General features: G+C 31.8%; 1 protein-coding gene and 1 long non-coding RNA gene across 5 annotated transcripts in view; one reads left to right on the forward strand and one right to left on the reverse strand.

The window, feature by feature from the left end:
- The window catches only part of LOC123876796, a 354,107-nt gene that overhangs the window by 211,437 nt on the left and 122,310 nt on the right, over nt 1–20,360 (reverse strand). The window lies entirely within an intron of this gene.
- LOC123876819 lies at nt 1,193–17,174 on the forward strand. Its single transcript, XR_006798431.1, has 2 exons — nt 1,193–1,284; nt 17,023–17,174. It is a non-coding gene; the product is annotated as an uncharacterized LOC123876819 (long non-coding RNA).

Below are 20,360 nucleotides of genomic sequence, written 5' to 3' on the forward strand. Positions count from 1 at the left end.
CTAAATTTGGTACATCCACACAATATAATTTGATATATTTCGAGTCAAGGTTTATTTTGATGAGTTTATATTCCCACAAATCTAAAACTCCTACTAAAAATTGGCTTCTTTATTAAAATTCTTGGTTAGATAATTTCACGACAAAAAAAAACTTTAATATTCATATTATGAAAGTTCGTTATAAAATGAGTTATGTTAATATGCAAGATTCGTGAGCAAGATAAATATCGCAAAATTAGGGAGCCGTCTTCAAGGTCTTTTAACTTAGGGAATATTTAAGAAACTTTCTGGAACACTCATACTAGTAAAATTAAGAGAGCAAGTTAATATTTCTTTTCGATGACAATGGTGGCTTTAACAAAGTTGTCAAAGATATGAGTTAAATTGGAATCAGTATGGCAGTTTAATTAAAACCATACCCCTAATCAGTTTCTACGAAGCATCGTTCCAGAACGCTAAATAAATCACCTGGCGAAAATGGCAACTAACCACGGCCGAAGCCAGAGCAGCCCAGAGATAATTTAAAAATGATGAATTCTCTAAGGGAATTGAACCGGGGACCTCCCACTTACAAGACCACAGCATTCACCACTACGTCAGGGAGTTCCTTAAACATACTAAATCGTATCGCAGCCTGTATAAATATAAGCGATACAATTTGACTTACTATTTACAAATAGTTACAATAGGCAATAACGACCCTCCCGGCGGAGAAATGCGGCCCCGATTTCTTTCCCATAAATGTATGTAGTTTAGAACAAGTAGAGTTTCAGGCTTTCTGGGTCAACGAGGCTGGCGAGGGCTCTAAGAGTCACTGTTGCCAACTGCTAGCTTTCCCAGTTGCTAGACATTTTTCAAAATGTTGCTAGATTGCCAGTTTTTTTTACCCCAAAAAGTTGCTAGATAGTGCTAAATGTTAAAACTTAGGCAAAGAGTATTTAAACACTACGTTAACGAACTTGGTAGGTAGTATGGTAAGTGACAATAAAATGACAATTTCTAACAATCATTTTTATTTTCCTTAATTCTAACATTGTAAAAGTTAAAAATGTCTAAAGTATCGGTGTACGTCATTGAATAAAAAAATGTGGTTAAAGAATTTATTCTCAAAAGAATTTATAATAAGAAATTAATAAAATAAAAGATAAAAATAATTTAAAAACTAATTAGTTAAATAGGAAGATTTCGATGGCTGGGGTTCCGGGTCTTTCGCTGGTTTTGAATATTTTTCCGAGTACCCATTTTATGCAGAACATCTTTAGGCAAAACACAGTTATAGCAACAGTAGTGTTGAATTGGGGATTCTGTATCAAAATTGGTGGGGATTTTGGATCACTCTCGCTACGCTCGCTCGCTTCGCTCGCCGTGATCCAAAATCGCCACCAATTTTGATACAGAATTCCCCAATTCTAAACTACTGTCCTCAACAACACATTAAATAAATGGAGTGTAGCTAAATCCAAGCAAAAATTAATCAACTATCCGTATTTTGAACAAACTATTCACATGGTTTAAGAACGAAATATTCATTCTATTTGCACGAGCAAATATGTTGATAAAACTAGATAGGTACTAAGAAACCTTGAATTTTAAAATTACTCTTCAAATGTAATATTTTTACAACATGAAAAACAACTATTTGGCTATAACAACCTACACCAAATATTGTGTTTTCAATACGAGTATAATCAGTAAATTAAATAAAAGAAGCAGGTATATGGAAATTAAACAAGCATATTTAATCATCTAAAACTTTATTATTCATACACCACTTTTTTAAACAAGTTACATTTTTCAGCGCACAGATGGTCGGATGATAAACACAACTATATATGTCAGAATGTGAATTATACAACTCATACAATGTTAATAAACGAGGACATCCTTTATCTTCTAAATTATGTACGTTAGGATTACTTAATATATCTTTTAACCATAACTGCTTTTCAAGGCCTTTACAATAAATATCATTATTTTTTAAAATATCTATTAGATGGTATTTATAGGTCTCGTAAGGCACGATTCCCTCGCTCCATAATATTTTTCTATTCTTTTCAATCCATTTAACTTGTTTCTTTTCTGTGTCTGTTAGCCATTCATAGGGATATGGTGGTTTTATTAACAAAACTTGAACTCGATCACTATACACTATAGCAATCTCTTTAGGCAGAAAGTAATTTTGATCATTTTTAAAACCTTGAACGTCCACAATAATTTTCATGATAGTTTTCGAACAATGTTACTCAGCGGCCTATACTCCACAAGACGATCGTTTATGATTAAACAGTAAGCGCTGGTATTGCTTGGAATTTCCTGAGACGTTTCTATTTCCAGACGAACATCAACTGGACCAGTTTTTAAATTTTCATTTTGTCTGGAACAATCTATGACAAATAAAGGCGCTATTTCTTTAAATGTATGAAGATCAAGCAGTGGATCAATAGGAAGGTTGTAAAACGACTGACGAAACTTGGTGTACATGTCGTATAATATACTGTATTTATTTTCCTCAAACTTGAGATTTAAAGCATCATACGGATAATAGTGGGAATTCAGGAATAATGTGACATTGGTTAATGTACAATGATCGAATATTGTGCTGTCTCTGTTTTTAACATTTTTTCTATTAGTTTGCAAACCAAATATAACATATCGAGGTTTTTCTAATTGAGAAGCAGTCTTTAACGCCCATGAATGTTTGGTAGTTTTTGGCAATAATGGATATTCATACAAATCCCAATTTCTAAATGCTATTTGTACGGGATTATCTTTTTCTAATTTCCTTAAAAGTATTAATCTTTGCTGATCTGATACTTTAATATGTGGTACTCGCCATTGGATTCTCTGTATATCAATGTCTACAATATCATCGCTACCCATGACAACACTATTTATGTTAGTACTACCTCTGTTAAGTATGAGTTCATGTTTACAGTTTATTATTATTTTATTGTAGTCTTCAGCAAAACCTAAAATCTTATTTAAGGGTATCAAAGCATTAAAATTTCCATTTTGATTTTTAAATCCGTCTATATTCCAACCCCAAGCAGCAGCCGCTTTACTGTCACCGCTATTCATTGAAATGAAAGATTTTATGGTTGTAGTTATTCCAGCATTTCTAATACGATCGATTTCAACACCATTCATTTCGTATCGGATATCTTGAAAAAGAAATGCAATTGCATTATTACTGAAGTCAACACTTTTCTTTTGAACTTTGCCAGCTTGATCTTTATGAGTCACCGAAACTTTTCCTTCAATGTAAATGGAACTGGCTGATGGTAACACGTAAATATCTTGCTGGTGAATAGGTATCCGAATTTCATCATTTTCATTGAAACTGTTATTGTATGGATTATATGTATGAACCTCATAACTCTCGATAGAGTTATCGAATTCAGGTAATTCGTTGATCTGAAGGAGGCTCATACTTTGAAGCCGAGGGCTTTAAGAAATTGTTTATTACTCTGATGAATTTTTTTATATACTCTAACACGTCTTCTTTGTTTTACACTTTCCTTGGTAATAACTTTCTTAATAGTTGGGTTATACTCTTTATAATAATTACTTTTGTTAAATACGATCATTTTGACTTTTTCAAATGAAGACACAAAACAATAGTTTCGCCCTTAAAATTTATATTATTGCCTTCCAAATCCAAAATTTTTATTGTTATTGATGAAATTATCTTTCTTTTGACCGGAAAATATATCACATTACTTGGAGATTCTATAAATCTATGACCTGGAGGAATGTTTGGCACAAACTCATAAATAATATGTGAAGGAGAACCGTTAGTGTACGAACTCTGTACAAGATCACATTCGATCCTTATGACAGACAGTGGTAGAATGTTAACGGATTCTGTAGATTCATGCCATTTATTTGCTTTTAGTTTTTCGTTAGAAAAACCTAGCATAGGTCCAATACTATTTTCTGAATTAAAGTTTATAGTTTCAGTACAGTACAAAGAGCATGTCATTGTATTGATGTTAGATTTTATTTGTAATTCACAATTTTCAACTCTTTCTTTTAGGTATTCATACAAATCTTGTAAATCGTAAGCACCTGGTTGAATAAGAATTCTTTTTTTCTCTTCTCCATATTCAAACACATTATTATTATAGTCTACATTTGGAATTGAATTAAATGCAGAAAAATATACTAAGCCACACTCATATTCGTCTTCCAAAATAAGAGGAGGGGCGTAAAATGATTCTAGAATAGATTTTTCACCCACGATCGTGAGTGTAATAGACATGATGGTTAAATGAGCTTACATATTTTTGTATCATCTATTTATTTTCAATTTTTATTCCAAAAATTAATAAGAAATTTGATACATAGATGGCCACAGTTATAAGAATTAGATCCTTGATAATTGTCATAATTATAATTAATATTCGCTCCCACATATTTTACAAATTCTTTAGGCGGTTTCAAATTACCATAACTATCAAAGTATTCAATGTAATTATTTATTTTTGCATAGGCTACCCAATGAGTTCCAGGATTTTGAGAGCTATCTAAGTTGATGATACCACACTCTTTTTTAAAAGGATATTTTGGAAGTTCATTTCTCATAAATACACCTCTGAAATAAGGAATATTTTTTGAAATTTTTAGAATATCCAAGTTACTTAGAGCACGATTAGGTAGCCGCCGAATCAGTTTTTTTCCTTTGCTGTGTATATTCCCAAACCATTACCATAGGGCTTTATAAATAATCCTTTTCCGATACACAATGTTTCCATCTTCTCGTTATGTCTCTTTAGTTCTTGAAATTTTTTTTTCATTAAATTAATAGCATTGACTGCTTTCACTATACTAGCAGTACCACCCGCTAAGCTGCCCGCGGCAGACAATCCTGCAAATATGGGGACTAGTGGCAAAACCCCACCTGTCTTTGGTATGGGTATTATACGCGGTACATTAACTGAAGATGTCGCTGCTAATTCCTTAGCAGCAGCAAGAGCTAATTCGATTGCAGCTTTTTTGCATTTAGGTTTCAATTTATGGATATGTTTTTTCGCGCGAGATACAATATCCTTAAAGCTTTTCTTAAAACCAGCACCAGAATTACTTGTTTTCAAATTGTTAGATTTTCTTCTCAAAGTCATTTTACGCTTGGATGGTTGTTTCTCCATTTTTAATAAAAGAGAACTCTGCTCAGTATCGTAGATAATAAGAGACTGAAAGTTGTTAACATAAAATGTGTTTATAAAAGATTTAGTTTATCTATCCAACTGTTTTCACTAGGCGGCAGACCTAACCATTTGACATATAATTTATTTCCTTTTGTTTTTAAAACCTTTTCAATAAGATATATATCAGGATGTTTTGTTTTTTGTAATTCTTCAGTATAGAATGATCCTAAAATAGGTCGCTGTCTTGCATCTTTTAGAAGGTAAGTAATTGGATGAGTGTTTTGAACTTGAGCTATATTAAAAATTTCAGTTGACCAGTTGGGAGTATATCCTTTGTCAAAAGTTCCTTTGTATTTGCTTATTCTTACATAATCTCCAATTTTGAATTTTGAACGTTTCTGCGATGGTGCTGATAATTGTAGTAGTCTGTATCTTTTTAGTATATTTTGTTTATTCTTTTCATTAACTTTATCTGGAGCTGTACCAATTGTTCTGTGAAATGTGGAGTTATATTTTTTCATGATGTGCTCGAGGGTTCCATCATTCCATTTGTAATTCCCTTGCAAGCTAAATTGCTTGTACATTTTAGTTTTCAACGTTCTTATAAATCTTTCTACTATTGACGCCTTTTTAGTGGAATAAGTGGAATAATGATTTATACCGTATTTTTGTAATAATTTTTTGAAACAACTATTATAAAATTCTGTTCCTAAATCAGTTTGTAGATTTTTGGGAACACGACCTTTTTCTAGTAACTTACTAAATGCTTCAGTCACAGTTTCTTTATTTTTAAGTTTAAGCGGATATGCCCATGCATACTTTGAAAAAGCATCGATGACTGTTAAAATATATTTATATTGTGAATTATCTTTTGAGAATGATTGCATATCAACTAAATCGGCCTGCCATACATCATCAATGTCTTTAAGTATAACATGTCTTCGAGGAAAATTTTTCCTAACATTTTTATGTATTTCATTTACTACACTATCTTTGCTCATTTTTTGAATTTACGACTTACACCTTCTATATTCCTTTTTAGACTATTTATTTCTGATTTTAACTGCAACAATGTTTCCTCTACTGTTTTTAATCGTATATAGAGCCCATCTAAGAATTTGTCAACATATAGTTTAGTAGCACAGTCGTTTGGGTCAATGGGTGTACCAACATGTTTGATGATTTTATGTTGAGCATCAAAGATATTTTCTAAGGCAGAGCTATCCATTTTCAGTTTCTTGTGTACATGATGACCAAACTTGTTGACATTCATGTTCAACAGTGTTTATAGAACTAAGCAAAAATGTAACCAGGTTTTATTTTTATATACTTATTTTATTATACCAGCTTCTTTAAGTTCTTCAATTATTGATATAATCTCATTGTCATGACTAGTGTTGCCAGCATCTTTTGAAGCAATTAAAATTTTCAATCTATCTACTAACTCATTCGGATCATCCCAGTATATGAAATCTGTATTTTTTTTCAAAGTTTTAAGAGTTGGCATAAAACCACCTTGTTTTTTTTCTTTTAATTCACTATCAGTAAAGAGAGGTTTCACAATTTTAGTATATTTTGTCCCTTTATCGCCTTTAATCTGATTCGTAGGGTTATAATCTCTCCTATGTGCACTAGTATTGCATAAAATATCTTTATATACTAATTTATCTTGATCAGATACAATCTTTACATCTGGTTTACTCTGAAATAATAATTCTGCCAAACCTGGGGTTACTTCATAGGATCTATTTCCTATTTTAGCCATCATATTTTTGCTATGAGCATCACCATCTGAAAATGTTACTTTTGTATTTCCAATCATTAAATTACTATTTTCATTACGTACACCAAAAGGTACATTCAAATTATAGATTTCATTGCTTTTTTCAGGCGTTGGAGATGGAGTATAGAATTCTTCGATTTCTTCAAAATTTTGGGTAGAAGTTATTGGTTTTGGTGTTACATAATTTTTATCATCATTTTCTATGTTTTTAATTTTATCAGAAGTTGAAGGTGAACATGTATCTGGTAAATCATGGTGACTATTGTTTTTATTTTCTTTTTTTTGCAATACTATGGATTCTAATGGATCCGTTATGGATTTAAAAAGTTTGCGCCTTTTTAGTTCTAAATCATCTTCTTCTTCACGCATTTGTTTTGCTTTCTTTTTGATGGTTTCAATTGATTTAATTAATTGTTTCTTTACAACGGCTTCCATTTTTAAATTAAATATGGGTAGGTATTCTTACCAGTGCTCTCATTTGACTGACTAAATTTGTGTCTCGTATGTGGTATATAATTGTAAAATTGTTAGTCGAATTTCACGAATATGTCAAATGTTTTTCTGTACCGACCGTTATTTAGTTCGCAATCTTTGTTGATTGATAAAAACATAAACGGATCTTTCCAAATACTTGCACACAATTGTTTAAAGACATGCCAGCTCATATCAGAATTAACATGTTCCTTATATATATGTTTTAAGTTTATATCATCTTGCTTGAAAATAATTAAAAAGTTAACATTGTCACGTATTAATTGCTTAGGAATTTTTGAATATGTTTGGGTCAAGTAAAAGCAATCAATTTGTTTGTGTCTGCCCATCGAAAAATAATTTCGAATATTAACTTGATTTTCACAAGTCACGTCGTCAAAAATGAAAATAGAATTTCTTAAGGCTTCAGTTGGCGAAATAACTTCTTCACTATTTTTGAACATAATAAATTTAACATCTGGAGTATTTTGAAAAACTTTTTGTAGGAAACAATATTTAGATTGAAAAGTGGACTTTGAGTAAATATAAACATTTTGGAATTTAAGTCCATTTTCGTGCAATAATAAGTTTATCATAATATTTGTTTTCCCACAGTTGGAGGGTCCGCAAATTATGCATCGAATTATGTTTGGTAGAAGTTTACTATGTCGGCTAAAGCATGGTGGTGGTGTTTCAACATCTATATAATTTATTTTTAATGATTCAGCCTGTTTTATCAACTTCATATTACTGATTGATGATAATTTTAAAAATGCAACTTATTAAATAACTTCATATTATTGCTAGTTGATTTAAATTTTAAGGTATTGCTTGTAGGTATCACATTCGTGTTTCACTTCGCACTTGTCTAGCGCACTATTATTTGTCGATGATTATATTAAAATGTAGGTATACATTTTAATTTAAACCTTGTGATAATAGTATGAAATTGAAATTCGTAAGAACTTAATACTAAACAGGTTCTAACATGTCGCTAGAGATTGCATAATGCGGACGAATGTCATACAAGTATATACAATTGTTTTGAAAACTTGACTCCATAGATTTGTTACTAAACAATTTTCATTCCCAGATCTTCTCACGCAAGGAACTCACTCGCTTCTGGTTAGTGAAAAAAATTACTTATATAATATTTTGACTGTATTCTTTTCTATTTTAGAATTTGTTTATTGATATTTTTATAAATGTTGTTTTATTGTTATATTTATAAAATTTTGTATTTTGTTACAGCATCATGTCGGACTTTTATTTCACGGATGACGAAAGAAACACAAGTATGAATAATCCATTTTATGGAGCTCAAGACTTGGATGCTATTTTAGAAAGAGAAGAAGAGAATAGATTGAAAGCTTTACGTGAGCAAAAAAATAATGAAACACTTGAAAATAACACCAGTTTGAAAACCATAAAAAAGAAAAATAAATTGTCTTTAAAAAAGAAGCTTCCAAAAATAGATCATGTGATTTCACCAGCTCCAGATTCATCTTTTGTTATACGGAAAAATAAAGCAAAGGGAAGCCACATTATAAAAATTGAAATACTTGAAATTGATAGTAAAGAACAGGAGAACAGTGCAAAGACTAATTTGAGTGTACAGTACATAGTGAGTGATAATTATGACAATATGATGGATGCTACAGAAGATTTAATTAATAGGATTATACAAAAGCTAAGTGTGCCTGAATAGTTAAATTTAATATTATTTTATTGTTATTTTGCGATTGTAAAAATAAAAAGCATAAATGAGTTCTAATTAAAGTATAAAGTATATTTTATATTTTCATATCATGCAAGTAAGTTGTAGTCCGAATATTTTCCATTAAGTAGTAAGTTTTTATAATACGTTAATCTTATGTTAAGTACTAAGTTTATGAAGTAATGTAAATAATTGGTTGAATTAATAAAGGGAATATAAAATATGTTGTGATTTTATTTGAAATAAAACACTGTGGTAAACTTAATCAAATTTATTAAATGCTAAATTACCATTAAAACTAATATTAAAATTAGACACATAAAAATTTGTAAAATACATAGGTACTTAGCATAATATTTTTACTAAAGAATCGTGCTGTAATGCCCCCAAGGCAAAGTTTTAAAATCATTTTCCATTATTTGCCTTTTATTATCATCACTATTTAATACTAATTTATTAATTTTCTGAGTAAAAACCTGATGATTTTTTGATCGTATGACAAACATATCATCTCTTATATTTTCATTGCAAAATAAGGCTTTCTTATATTTCTCAAAGTTTAATTTTTTTGTCACAGGCTTCGTGATACCCTTTGCTTTACTGATAGTTTTTTTCTCAGAAAGTAAACAATATAATTTTGCGCGTAAACCAACAAATTTAGAAATGATTTCTCCTCCCATTTCGTCTTTAAAATATCCAGGTATTTTCATATTAGCTTTCGGCATATTAAAAATATTATCATCTTCAAAATTGCTAGTATCAAAATAATGAATGTTATCTTTCATATCTTCATAAAAATCATCAGTTTTTACAAGATATAGTAAACTATCAGTATCCGTATAACATAACTGAACATTATTTCCATAGATTCTTTTTATGACCGAATAATGAAAATGATACAAATGCGTTTTCGACAGTTCAAGAATCGTGAATCCAATATATATTGGTCGATCTAAGACAATTTTTGTTTTTTTCAATTGAATAGCTACTAAGTTTTCAGAAAAAATTGATAAACTGTGAAAATGTGGTGCACTAATATATTTTTCCGCTCCATTCAATTTATTAGTATTATTTGTAGTATCTCTCCAAACGTTTACTAGTTTTACGTCAACCTGCTTCCTTTTGTTTTCTATCGTTTTTCCAAAAATAGAATTATTCTGCTTTTTAAAAAAGTCTTTCTCAAAATCAGACTTGGCATTTTGTCTGAGACTTGTGTTTAAAAAAATATAAGGCTCTAAAAAGTTGTCCTGATAAAAAGATAGCACTCTGTATATTTTTAAAAGCAATAAACCATTCTTTAAGCATTCTTGCAAGTGCATATAATGAATAACAAAACGATGTTTATTATATAAATTTGCCACCAATTTTTTGCTTTGATTTTGAGCAGGAGAATATTTTTCCGCAGCAAATGGTAGGTCTGAATGAGCATCATGAATATTATCCGGATAACATAAATCTACCTCGAGAATATATCCACACTGACTTTTTTTAGAAATGTTCCTTACATCAAAATTTTTAATTTCATTTTCATTTAAAAATTTAAAGTCACGCATTGGCATTTTTTGCATCATAGCAAAACCGTAAAGGTTGACACAGTCTAAATAAATTAAGTACGTACTTGACTCATTTTTATTGTAGGATGGTAAATATTTATTGTTTGCTTCAGCATATCTCAATGAACACTGGGCTAAACCACCTCGAATACCTTTTTCTAACATCTGATACATATCCACATCAGAAATCAAATCAAGCTCAACTTTAGTATATAACAACATTGCGTCCCAACTTAAAGATGGAGATGATACATAATAGCAGGGGTCTAAATTATAATAGTCTAAACTCATATTTCTGAACTTTTCAAAAACGTCGCATAGTAATAAGACATCGCATTGTAAGTATAAATCTGTATACTCTCCTAAGTTTTTTATACCAAAAGTTTTCCATATTTTTAAAGCGTGTTCGTAATCCTCAATGGAAATATTTTCACCTGTGAGTTTATTAAAAAAAATCGAATGTTTTGGTAACTTTGTTTCATTATATTTCTCCCATGCATCCATATAATCATAACAATAGACACCCTTTTTACAGGCCAAATTTAATAAGTGTTCATCCTTAATAAATACACGCATATGCTGAAAATCATTCGGATGAAGACTCTTTGCCAGTTTATCCAAACCCGAACTCAAAAAATTAAATGAATCGATAAACTTCAGTTGAGCAGCATTTGTTTTATCAATAGGTAAAAATTTTGTGAATGATATATATTTTTCTTTAGATTTTGGTATCAAGCTCGTTTTTCCGGTAATTTCTGATAATTCTTTAATAAATAAGTGGCAATCATAACCACTCAAGTTATGAAAAATGATCGGTATAAACGTACATTTTTTTGCATTTATGTTACAAGTGTTGTGAGCAGGGCCTCGGTATTTACCTGTAAAATGGTCATGATCCTTTACTATTATATCATATTTTTTAAACATTGTTTTACAGATGCAGCAAATTTTTGCTTCATTATATGAAGTCAACTCTTCGGTAGTAAGAGGAAACATTGGATTATTTGTATTTAAAATACCGTGCAATCTTTTTACATCTCGCGTAATGCTTTCAACAAATTTTTTACCACAGTTTGGTCCGCGATAGCTTACAAAGTCATTAAGCTCAGGTTTAGAATGGCAACATATGTAATAAGCGAAACAAGATGGTTCATGTGTTTGTATATCTTCAGTATAAAGAGATTTATTTTCGTTTGAATATTTACAAAGCAAGCTCTCAAAATCGCCATATATCACGATAGGAATTCTTTGAGTTCTCTCATAGTTTGAAAAATGCAACTTACTACCATCTTCTGGAAGTACAGTTTGTCTTTTAGCACAATCGTGATTGTGTAGTTTTTGTTCATTTGCGAAATATAAAAAACATTCATCACATAAAAATATTTTAGACTTGTGTTTTGTTAATTGCCTTCGCACAAGTCGGCCAAAGTCTTTAATCAAACAGTAATGGGCTTTGTCATTTTTAGTAATATATAATAAATTAACATGGGTAAGTTTTCGAGCTAAAGTCACATACAAAGGACCTGTAACTGTATTATTGGCTTCTAACCCATAAACATTTACACTAATAGTTGGATTGTTCTTCTCAAAGGTTTTAATATCTTCAATTCCCGGAGGAAATGTCATATTTCTTATGTCAAAAAGCAATGAATAATGAGGATATGATGAAACTCTATTGGAATTAAGTTTTGTAGGATACATTTTAGCAGCAATGCACCATAAAAAGCAACAATCATCGAAATTATGAATATTTAGACATGATTTTGTATTTCTTATATGTGATGGTAATGCCAAATATGATCCACCTTTCAGAGGATTATATTTATTAATATTTATCTCCAAATGACTGATAGAATCAATTGTCCAACCAGATTCTGACTGTTCGAATTCTGCGCATTTGCAAGTTAACTTTTGAGCACATTGTAATAAAAAATTATCAATATCAGTACTTTGGACTATAATACCATATTTAGTACTGAAAGATTTAATAGACTTTTCAAAATTTTTTGGTAAAATATACGAAACAAATAACTCGAAATTTACTTTAATGGCAGTGTGTTTCTTTAGAGATATATTTATGATCTCGCGTGTGGTTTTAAATATTTGTGAAAAAAAACTCTCTGGAACTAAAGTTGTAGAGGTCGGATTTACTTTGTAACTGATTATTCTGTTTCTAAAAGCCGTTTTTATAATTTGCACATTCTCATATCTAGATTGAAATAAACTATTAGATTTATGAGTATTTGTTCTGTTATGTGACGATATAGATGTTTTAACATAAAGGTTACACTCTTTGCAGAAAAACATTTTCAATTTCATAGAATTGCTTATCTTGTTTATCTATTTAGTATCTAGTTTCTCAGTTCTGGTTTTAATATTCTGCGTATAAAAAATCGGTAAGGAAATACAGCTAAATAATAAATCAAGCTATTGGCTAATAAACAGTAAACAGTTATTAATAGAATGGAAGTAATGCGATGTTTCGATATCAACATTCAAACATGTCAAGTATCTAGTTTGTATGGTTCTAGTTTCTCAGTTCTAGATTTTAAATTTTGGATAGTTATGAGATGACTGTATTAAAATAAAGTAATCTAGTTATTTTCAGACAATGTGCAGACTTAGTAAGAGTATAAGGGCTGTAAGTATCACGTTATTAATATCCCAACTTCAAATCTTTCGATATGAACATTTAGACATTTTTATTTAATTTTATATGGTTCTAGTTTCATATGGTTCTAGTTTTTATGTTTCTAGTTTCATATGGTCTAGGCTTTGTATGGTCTAGGTTTTGTATGGTCTAGGCTTTGTATGATCTAGGCTTTGTATGGTCTAGGCTTTGTATGGTTTAGGCTTTGTAATTTCTGTAAAAAAAACACGTTAATTTAATTTTATATGGTTCTAGTTTCATATGGTTCTAGTTTTTATATTTCTAGTTTCATATGGTCTAGGCTTTGTATGGTCTAGGTTTTGTATGGTCTAGGCTTTGTATGATCTAGGCTTTGTATGGTCTAGGCTTTGTATGGTTTAGGCTTTGTAATTTCTGTAAAAAAAACACGTTAAAAAATATTTACAGGCACAAACATAAAGATAGTAATTTAATTGTCATACTTATTATATACAATATGTTGCAGATGAAATATTTTTTGAATTTATTTATGAAAATAATTTCTAAGATTTACAAAATTTAATTTACAAAATTTATCTTAGAAATTATTTTCATTTGCAGGGTATAAAATGGGCTGAATATTTTTTAGTTCAGCCTTACTATCATCAATTAATTTGGTGAGGGACTTCCATACCACCGAATTTAAATCAGTTGCAAGTTTTAGTGTGCAGATGGCATGCTTCCAACGCTCATTGTTCGCGAGTTTCTCCACTTCTTCAGAGTTGTAGACGCGCAGCTCGAAGTAGTAGCTGCCTTTCTTCGATGGGTCTGATTGGGATGTATACCCCGACGCAACGCGCCGACTGAGAAAACTTCTCAATTTCGCAGCGCGCACTGGCTTGCTAGTAGATTCATCCTGAAATTGAAAAATATTCAATTTAGTATCATCTGCGATAATTTCAACTCTCTACCTATTATGGTTCATGAGATAAAGCCCGCTGACAGACAGACGTCCGGGCGGACAGCGGTAGCTTAGTAATAGGATCCCACTGGTACCCTTCGGATATGATCCCTAACAAAATAATAACTTTAACAAACTATATTCATAAATTTATATACAGACCAATTGCCTAACAACATTCTTATTGGGAAGTCTTTTAAAAGCTTTAATCCAATAAAATATAAATAAGACAACTCACCTCAGATTCGGTAATAAACCTCCTCCGCTTAACAGATGGACTCGTAGGTGTATTTGGAGACGTTTCGGGTTCAGATTCCGATCCGCTCGATTCGAACGGATTCTTCGGAGCAGAAGAAGTCACCTCCTTTTTCTTGATCGTCTTCTTCCGCTTCACCTCACGTTTCTTCTTAAGAGACTTCGATGTTGATGGGGGCTGCACCAAAGCGATGGGGTCTTCGTCTTCGTCAAATGGATTGATGAAAGATGAAGAGGCCCTGAAAAACAATTTAAGTAACTATCAACATGAAAACTCCAAATAAAAATTCAATAGGTACCTAGTTGCTTAATTCAAAAATAAACATATAAAATAAAAATACTTACATACTTTATTTCGACTGTTGTTGTCGTCGTATCCAAAACTCGGAAAGAAAGGAATGGTGACGCTTAGGATCGACCTATTTATACGCTCGAATTCTAAAACCTCTTTCATAATAAACGAAATGGATTGAAATAAATTAGATTTAAACATTTGCGCATGTAACTTTAAACACTAAATCATCACAACATAAAACTTATATTTGCGAAAGTAATCAGACTAGATTTATACATTCGTATGAACACTGTCTTACGTATAAATTATTGCCGCATCAGCTATAGGTGTTCGATTTTGAAGCATGGAAGACGCTGTTGTTTATAGTTACGCAGTGAATTGAGATCTAACCGTAAAAGGAATGGTATGCGTCGGACTCGCGATAGTTAAAATGTTAAAAGGTTATACATTTTACTACTTTCCATAGGTAGGTATAAAATTTGTGAAAGGTCTAATAATATTTGCTCCTATTTGATGCTTCAATCTTCTTCCTTGCGAATTTGATTTAAAACTTGAGTGGAAATCCTTTAATTTTCGACGTCAAAAAATATCCTGGATCCGTCTCCAAGATGTGAATTGTCTGTGTATCAAATTTCGGCAAGATTCAGCCGTTAGTCTTTAGTTTAGACAGACGCCTTTTTGCATCACTAATCATACTTATTATAAATGCTAAAGTGTGTCTGTTTGTTTGTTTATTGGTTCGTCCTTCAATCACGTCGCAACGGAGCAACGAATCGACATGATTTTTCGTGGGTATAGTAAAAGAACTGGAGAGATATAGACAACTTTTTATCTCGGAAAATCATAGAGTTCCCGCAGGATTTAAAAACCTAAATCCATGCAGATGAAGTCGTGGGGGCATCAGTGAATTTATTATATTAGTACGCATTGTACGTATTTTTTTCGTCCATTAATCTCTATTTATCAAAGTATTTATAACAATCGAAATATATTTAAATAGCGGGAAATGTGTCTAAATTCATCATTAAAGAATTAATTTTCGATAAATAATAATGTATGATAAGCTTGCACACCTTACTAGAAATCTGCTATAATATATTTTTACTAATAAATCTTTATCCAAAATTCATTGTTTGTAGATCAGAATGGAGTTAATATATCCTAAATATCCTCGCTATGCAACTCAAATCGCAAGATTGCGAAGTTTTGATACCTGGCCTCAAGATTTAAATCAAAAACCTCAAGAAATGGCTGATGCTGGTTTTTTTTATACAGGAGATAGTGATCGCGTGATTTGTTACTTTTGTGATGGCAGGCTCAAAGACTGGGGCATCGAAGATCATCCATGGTCGGAGCACGCACGCTGGTTTCCGTCCTGTCCCTATGTTTTACTTGTGAAGGGTGAAACATACCTACAAAGTGATAGCAAAGATGTTTGTGGTGCATCAAAAGTATCTGAACAATTTGTAAATAACAATATAATAAGTTCTTTTGCAGACAGAAACATATTATGTGTTGAAAATATTAAAGAAACACTTTGCTGCAAAATTTGTCTTGTAGAAGAAGTAGCTGCGTGTTATATACCATGTGGTCATGCTATAACGTGTACTAAATGTGCTTTATCGTTGGATAAAATGTTATGTCCGATATGTGGAAAAGCAATCGTTAATGTAATACGAATATATTTCTGATGAGCTATAAACATTTAAAGAGTCTACCTTTATCCAACCTATTATAAGTATGCGCAAGCCTCGAATCAATCGATCGAAATTCATACTAATGAATACAGCAATGCCGGATCAAGCAGAAACACGATCAATATACAAAAATAATTTGAGCGCAACAAATCAAATGGTTAACTATGCGAGAGCAAACTTTTAGACGTAAAATTATCATGCATATGGGCTCGTTCGCATTTCTTATGAATGCCGCAGTCTCGTCGAACTCATCGTATTATATCATCCACTGTGCGGTGCGGGCGTATGATATAGGATCCGCAATAACTAGTCATTGAGGATTTTGTCTCACTGTTGATAGTGATTAATTGTTGCTTGGATTTAGGAATACTCCATTTATTTAATGTGTTGTTGTGGACAGTAGCCTACATTGGGGATCCTGTATCAAAATTCATGGGGATTTTGTATCACGGTGAGCGTAGCGAACGAGCGTTAGCGAGAGTGATCCAAAATCCCCATGGATTTTGATACAGGATCCCCAATTCAACACTACTAGCAACATTTACCACTTTTCCTGAGGAAGTCTCTACTGCGGAGGAATGAGTTCAGAGTTAACAAACTTATTCGGTTTCTTTGCTAATTTTTACTAAATTCATTTGAGAGAATAACCTCTCTACCTCTGCATTTGAATTGAATGAGGCAGTGGAAGTTGCTAGAAAAAGTAGCTAAAAAGTTTAGCTACAAGTTTCATTAAATTGTGGCTGTCTGTCACCAAATAATAGCTAGATCTAGCTATAAAGTTGCCAAGTTGGCATCACTGCTAAGAGTTAGACAAATGGACGCATTCAGAGAAATTATATCACGCGTCTTTGAAGAGAAAACTCTGGAATTTGTATTTTAGAACAAGACAAACCAGATTTATCAAACGCAGTAATAAAGATTAAGTTTCAGCAAGTAAAATGCAATTTTAATGATTGAGTTCTGCCTCAATACGCCTCCTCCAGTATACAAAATATATCAACTATACAAAACATATGATTATAAATAAGACAAATAGTAACTTCATACCAATATTATATGCACTATAATAGTATATACTTATAAAGACTATTTAAACAATTAAAAGATTTATGTCTCTAACTCATGATGAATATTTTATTAATTTCCATCTAAAATTGCGTGTATTACGTCAACCTAACCGCCACTTTTTATCAAATTGTTGCCATCTCATAGCAACCTTCGTTATGATGCAATTTGCACCTGCTTCCCCTCAAATAACAGACAAAAGAATTGTATTATTAAGTATCCACTTAAGATATAATAATTATAGAGTAGGTAGGTATATCTTTCACGCATGATCTTAGATATATTCCAAGATATTATATTCAACATCTTCTGTCGAGAAAAACTGAGTTCACCACAGTATTGCGACTAGCTTAAAAGCATCTAAAAGTCAAGAGTTTTACGTTTTATTATTTAATGCATTTTCAGGTATTTTTATGACCAAAAAGTTAGTACATGATTAAGGTTATGCAGAAACGATTCACCATTCGGCTCTTAGAGCTTTTTATATTAAGTGGTTATTCGTTGGGGATTATTAAAAACAATATCTAAAGTCTATTCTCGCAATTTAGCACGAAAAGTTGTAAGCTCTAAAAGATCTATAGATATATTTCAAACATTCTAAATTCTATGCTCGTACGAAGATGATACATCTAACGCGTTCTGATGCATCTTAATCAACAATAGATTGATGATGACAGTCAAAACGATAAACTCGTCTGAACGAAATGTATCAATCATTAAGTATTCACGTTAAAGATTAAGGTGATCATTTTAATTTACTGTTATATTCTACAATCCCAAGTTAAGCTCTTTCCCCTGCGTAATGAGTAGGCGACAGTTAATTACAGTGAAAAAAACTAATCTAACCAACCAGACATGGAGTAATGACCTCTCTTCAATCATTGTAACATTAGCGTTTAATGCCCTAGCATAAAATCCCACGATTTGCATATATGCATTAATACGGAAGAAGATAATATAGCTTTGATCATATCGATTCTAAAGGTGTACACTATAAAATATATTGAGCATGGGCTATTAGATTTGTTAAAAAAAAATTACGAAACAGTTTTTTAGCTAGGTATGCGCTTAACTGCAATCATATCCTGAACGCTAGGTTAGACTTGTAATTCTTGTCACCACCCTACTACTACTAGAAAACATTTTGTTGAATGTCCTAGGTATTGCTAGATGGCTGAGGCATGGAAAGTCCTGCAAACTTAGAAAGAGACGATAGTCGTGAAGCGATTAGAGCCTCGATAGCTCAACGGTTGAGGAGCGGACTGAATTCCGAAAGGTCGGCGGTTCAAACCCCACCCGTTGTACTATTGTCGTACCCACTCCTGGCACAAGCTTTACGCTTAATTGGAGGGGAAAGGGGAGTATTAGTCATGATTAGCATGGCTAATATTCTTCAAAAAAAAATCGTAATTATATAGCAGCAAAACAAGTAAGGACATTAGCCTAAGATGACCATACAGAATTTATAACGCCGCTGTTTATTAAATAATAAGTAAGAATATTAGCATGGTTATAAGGTTGCCGTTAAAGTAGGGAAGTATCCTATGATCTCCTCAATCAGCCTACAAAGTAACAGGTTAGTAAAGCATAAACGATACCATCTAATCGATAGTTGTCAAGCGAACCATCAATTTCCACAGGCTGGCCACATTCCACGCAATTTCCAAGGTAATTTGGCACTAAACTAACCTACTTATAAGGCGCAAATTATCTTAGCTGGTACCAATTCAGATCAAGCACGACAATGATCCGTATGGAAAGCATGCCGCTTAAAACCGTTTACTTTCTAATAATCCACGGATTGGTTTAAACTGATCAAATTGACCCCCGCAAACGGATTGTAATATCTTCTAAGTAACTGGAGAACGCATTGCGGTTTACAACTGACGAAGTACGAGTACGTTAAGAGAGCTGTCTCCGTCACTCGTTTCATACAAACGTAGTTCCAATTTCATTTGAATATTAAGCAACCAAAGTCCATGAAATTATGCAGACATATTCTAGAAACTAATATCTATGTCTGTGGTTTTCCAGATTTCTGTTAAAATATTCGGTTTCAAAGTTACGCGGTCTTAAAAAATTTCAAACAAATCTTTGAGCCCCTGTAATTTTAAAACTACATATTTTTAGAAAAATCTAAAACACCACAGACACAGATATTAGTTTCTACAATATGTCTGCAAAATTTCATGGACTTTGGTTACTTAATATTCAAATGAAATTGGAACTACGATTGTATGAAACGAGTGACGGAGAGAGCCCTGTTAATGATAGTGACAGTACGTGATGGGAATCATGCGACTGAGATGATGAAGTAAGTAACTGGTAACCGTCGCCAGAAGTCATATAGAAGTTGTTTATTAGTTTTCGTAGATTGTGGTTAATATTTTGGGTTTTTCTGTTTCATTAAAAACCATCGATACGGAATTTAATTTGATCGGATTTGTAAATGATAAAAAAGCGTGGATTTGACCTGCAATTCGCTCCAGCAATGCCCAGGACTTCAATTGCTTTTATACATGGCATAATATTGTATATCAAAGCTTTGAAAAGAGCAACCGCCGAGTTTCTTGCTGGTTCTTCTCGGTAGGAAAGGCATTCCGAACTAGTGGTAGATGCTTTTTACGATTCAAAAGAACTTGTAAAAGTTTAATTGAATAAAAATATTTTGAATTTGAATTTGAAGTTAAAAAGTAACTGCAGATGCTTGATTCTATTAAGGAGTAGGTATAGTCGGTAAATAATTATGTTCTTATTTCATGCACGATAAGGATTATCGTTGGAATTATTCACTAGGCTTCCATTAGC

The sequence above is a fragment of the Maniola jurtina genome, chromosome 22 (genome assembly GCF_905333055.1).
Source record: "Maniola jurtina chromosome 22, ilManJurt1.1, whole genome shotgun sequence".
NCBI lineage: Eukaryota > Metazoa > Arthropoda > Insecta > Lepidoptera > Nymphalidae > Maniola > Maniola jurtina.